This window comes from Copadichromis virginalis, linkage group LG23 (genome assembly GCF_057382275.1).
Source record: "Copadichromis virginalis isolate Kocher_CV1m ecotype Utaka linkage group LG23, C_Virginalis_male_GT1.1, whole genome shotgun sequence".
NCBI lineage: Eukaryota > Metazoa > Chordata > Actinopteri > Cichliformes > Cichlidae > Copadichromis > Copadichromis virginalis.
In genome coordinates, this window is record NC_140639.1 from 43427996 (window position 1) to 43433266 (window position 5271).

The 5271-nt window shown below is 39.7% G+C and overlaps 1 pseudogene; it reads left to right on the forward strand.

Annotated features, from left to right (window-relative positions):
• Positions 1-1799: 1799 nt before the first annotated feature.
• Positions 1800-2999, forward strand: LOC146681676 (uncharacterized; annotated as a pseudogene).
• Positions 3000-5271: the final 2272 nt, after the last annotated feature.

The following is a 5271-nucleotide window of genomic DNA, read 5'->3' on the forward strand; positions in this document are numbered from 1 at the left end:
GAAGGAAGGGGGGAAAAAACAACTTTTAATGCCTTAAACCTTTGCAGAGTACTTTTTTTTTTTAACTGATTATAGGACACAGATGGGGTTGGGTCTTTTAAAAGGGTGTTTGCTTGAAACAGAGAAGCAATGGTACAATATAATGAAATCATGCTGTATATAAAACATTAAAAATGCCAATGGGTCTGAAACGTAAAGCCAAAGATGAAAAGCTTTGAAGCTGCATTGTTTCCACTGAATAAGCAGTTGGCGACTCCTGGTTGCAAAAAGTCAGACAGTATAAAAGTCTGGAAAATGATCTTTAATCTCACTTGATATATAGCTCTCAGCTATATAGTGCTCTCAGCTGTTAGCTGTTATCTTAATATATTTCAACACAGCCTTAATTTTGTAAATTCTTGCTCCCCATCAGGTGGAGACTTCCTGTGGTGCTATGAAGCTTCCCTCTCACTATTCTGGGAATCTCCTGCATTCATAGATGCACAAACCAAAGCATCTCACAGAGCATGGAGCAGTTGTCATTTTGTACATTGTGATTGACAATTATGTACTCTATGCTGTAGCCTTTGTTTTTGGGTGACATTCATCCTTCACTTTTCACATTTGGTTTTAAATCCGTCTACAACCTGAAGGTTCAAGAAGATGTTTATTGTCATATGTAGAGTAAAAAAAAAGTGCATCAGTTTAGACAATACAATGACATCCAAATTGGGACTTCACTAACCAGCTGCTGATGTTGGCCTTCTACAATTAAGTCATTAGTTTAAATTAGTTTGCTTCTTATTAGAATAAAAATGGCTTTACAAGCTTCTGTCTATGTGAAGGCATTCATTGACTTAACCTGAAGCTAACTAACCTCACCGATTCAGAATCAGACATTTCTTCAAATATCCTCACTCTCAAGATCTAAATCTCAAATTAATCTCCCCAAAATTTAATGAATATACAAACAAACACACACAGACGAACACATAATCTACACAGGTGTGTGTGCAGTGGTCTCATGGCAGATAAATTATCGATTACAGAACTGGCTGGCCGTCATTTTGAAGAGTTCAGAAAAGAGGCGATACTGTTCCTACCCGCACAAATGTGCACACACACATGTCACATATATACTTTGAGATTAAGAATTATGAGACACTCCCCAGCAGAACCATATTTCCATAAACAGAAGGCAAATTAAAATTTCATAGAGTTTTTCCTGAATTACTGCTCATAAACCACTCCACCCTTACTCTGTAAAGAGGCACTCTCGGTAATAGCACAGGGGTAAATGATTGTGAATTAGGCTTTACTTGATAGTCACTCATCAGCTTGGTGTCAAGTTGAGCCAGTTCACCACCCAGACTCTTCTACTATGAAGCCATGCTGTTGTAATAGATGCAGTTTGAGTTTAGCATTGTGTTGCTGGAATACAACTTCTTCTTTGCATGCCGGAGCTTTAACCCCAAATTTGTGGATGGCACAGTGAACTCAGAGACAGTGATTTCCATTTCTGGAGGTGTTCCATGCACAATGCATTGATTTCCATAACAGAAACATGCCTGTTTTCAATTAAGTGCCGGGTGATGGTCTGAAGGTCGCAAACATGCAATATTGATTTTCAGCCTTTACTTTTTTTTTTTAAATGCCTGAGATCACATTGCTTGCTAGCCTTAGTTCACTGTACAAAAAGATCAGATTTCTATGAAAGAGTCAGTGGCACCTTTAAACCAAGATGAACCTTGAAATGAAAACAGTGTCAGATGACTCTGTAGCTGTCTGCTCAAAACAGAAATTTGTTATAGCTTTTAACCCTCTGATGCATAGTGGTCACTGGAGTGGACAGCTACTAAAACGTACATATCTCTTTAATGCATTGGTTTCTATGGTGGAACTGCATATTAGCCTCTAGAGTGCTCTCTGCTGCCATGCTCCATTGAGGTCAATTCAGTGTTCAGTTAGTGCAACTGCAAGTAAATTTCCTCTGAATCAAAGATGGCAGACAAACTGTCACCCCTGCCGACCACTGCTGGCATATCCTGTCAATCCTTCTATGCTAAAAGAGCCCAACAGGTAAAAAAAAATATGATGATATGCAGTAACATCTAGGGAAGGATATTATCTGTTTGGAATAAGAAATTGTTATGTCTAATATGTAGAAAACTACAATTAACCATGTGTCCACTGTAGTGGACATCATGCATTACCCACTATATTTTTTTAACATAAGTCATAAATTGTCTCACTGTTTTTTGGGACTGTTTTGGTTATAATTAAGCATATAATTGTTACATTTATAAGCTACTCATTTAAAATATATATTTCTGTGCAGATCAGCTGTAGTTTGAGTTACATAATAATTATTTTATCATATTTTGTAGACTTCAAATGCAGCAAAGAATAAGGCAGCGTACAGAATAGTCCAGGAAATTCCATCCAGCTCCAGTGATGATGATTTCATTGATGAGTGCAGTGATGAGGAGTTCAGTGATAAGTCCAGTGATGATGAGAGTGGCTGCCAGAGCAGAACAGAGACATAGGAACTACGGATGATGAAGACACAGACAGTCAGGATGCAGAAAGTGAGAACGATGAGGGGCAGGATGAAGAGGAAGGTCAGTATGATCAGGGAGCTGTGGGAGATGGGTACATGGCACCTGACCATACTCAAGCCCGCAAAAATATTTGGAAAGTCCAAGACAATGACTTGGTTGGAGACTTGCCTCCTTTTCTAGGAGAGTGGAAATTGAATGTGGAGGGGAAGGATCCCATAGATTTCTTCAGACATCTGTTTCCAGCAGATCTAATTGATAATATAACATACAACACCAACTTGTATGGGAAAGAACTGTCAGTAACAAGAGAAGAGATTCTCCCTCCAGCAATGCAAAAGAGGAAGACCCAGTGGGACCCCACAACCCGTGAAGTGGAGAGCAGTCACCAAAGTAGCCTGTGAGGTCAGGTTTGCCACAGGATATCACTGGCCCCAACTGACCGAGGTGAAAAATGCAAACAGGTGCATGTTGTGTGCACACGGAAGACCAAATACATCTGCATGCAATGCTGTGTGCCATTGTGCCCTGGATGCGTTGCAAACTTTCGCACAGCCTAGGTGTGATGAACATAGAACTGTTTGGAGATGCAGAGACTAAGATGTCAGTTTGTGTTTTCTTCCAGCATGCTACTAAGGGCTTGGTAATACTGTCCTGCATCGTTATAGAACTGTGTAGACTCAAAAATGTTTCTCTTGTTGGAGATAGTTTGCCATATTCAGGTGTAGGATTCATAGCTAGGACTGTTGATTGGTTTTGTTATTTACGTCTAAACATTGGGGCCTTATGAGTTGAAAGTTCCAAAAAAATTGCTGAGATGTTTTTCAAAGGATACAAGCAAACAAGTGTTTGTATATTTACAATAGAACACAAGGTAATTAATTTTTACAGTAAATTCACAGTATTTCATGCTAAGTGCTCAGGCGCATGTAGTCCACTGGAGTGGTTTTTTTTCATGTCCTGAGAAGAATAAAAGCACTTAAGAAAAAAATCTTGACCAAGGCTTTCATAATTCATGCATCAGAGGGTTAAACGTTTAAGGCAAGTTCAGCTTAATTTCAGCTGCTGTGTCAGAAACAGATGGCACACTGCCAAACAGAAGTTTCACTTTGACTTTATCGAATCATCAAACTGGGAGAAGAAACTATTACATGCAGGTTGTACATTTCTGAGGTCAGTACCAATGACTTGAAGAGAATATTTGAGCTTCAACAAGGCACTGAGTTCTTTATTGTTTGCCGTATCATTCTTGTTGGATGGCAATACTGATAAACTGTTTCAGTTACAGCGCCTGTATATTAATTATAGCTTTACATGTTTGGAAGCCGTGTCTGGTTCTCTTTCAGTTTTCCCACTGGACATTTTAAGGTAATGCTTTTTCCCGGTTGTATTTTTTTCTAATTATCTAGGCCACTAAATTACATGTAAAGTAGTCCAGTGACAAAACTCTCAAGTAGTGCCTAATGCCACTGATGCAGTCTGTCAAAAGCAGTTTCCAGGTGTTTTCTTGCAGATAAGAAATCTGCAATCTTGAGATTGGAGGACACCATGAAACATGGCTGCAGGGAGAGTTCAGGGTGTTTACTGAGTGCTTCATATGTGAACCACTCAGTAATACAACTCAGTTATGAATGATATTTAGTGCTGCGCTAGTATTTTTCTACCATCTTGATAACTGTGTTAATTAATTAAGAACCTTTCCAAAATAACACTGAGCAGAAGACTTAAAGGCTTACTGTGACACAGCTCTTCTATGCAGTCAGTGCCCATCTGAAAGCTGCAGGCAGGAGCAGTTTTAAAATGCAGGCTCCAGGGTGGACAGTTGCCATCTCGCCCCTGGCATTATCAGTGTTGGCATCTGACACTGACAGCAGTGCCGGAGCTCAACCCTCCATTGAAGACGAGGAGAGAGGGTCACATATTTCCACTTTGCCCTTGGACACTTCTAACAAAGACATTGTCTGGATGATAGCGGGGGGGGGGGAGGGGATTGGAAAAAATACCCGCCCTTCACGGAGGTTGCTGGGATGGGGAAAAATCTATTAAAAGAGGGGAAAAAAAGAAAAAAACCTCTTGCTGTATTTTATACACAGTACGCTCACACTTGATTGCTCTTTTGCAGCTTGTCACAATCAATTGTGTCAGAAAAATGAATGTGATGATAAAATAAAGAAGTTAAGCGCGCTCATACATCATTGCATAAGCAGATGGAATGCATTTGGACACATTCATGGTATTATATTGAACTTTCCAAACTTCAAAGGACTCCTAAATGCTGTTTCCTACTAGTATGCTTATTTCATTTGTATTTGCTTACATTTTGCATGAGAAATGGCAGCTTGTGAATGCGTGTAGCTCACTTAAGGTATACTGAAACACCAAATCTTAGCACAAACCTAGTTTAGCTTGCTGTCAGTAAATGGCTGTATGAGTAGGACCCAAATATAGGATTCGAAAGGCAGCTTTTTTTCATACACCCTCTGCTCTATTAAAATATTGGGATTTAGGAGCTTGGCACATTAGATAGATACCCAAATCAACAACAAGAAAGGGGAAAAACTAATCACTTTCTTTTACAGGGCAAACTGTAAAACTTTACTTGATCCCCTACTCTAAAGAGAAGAAGGGAAGATGGGGGAAAATGTCAGATGTGGCTCGGGTGGAACAGCCCCCAGCTTGAGTGCGTCATGTGTTTTGAGAATTTGGTTAATCCCACCATAGTCCCAAGGATGCA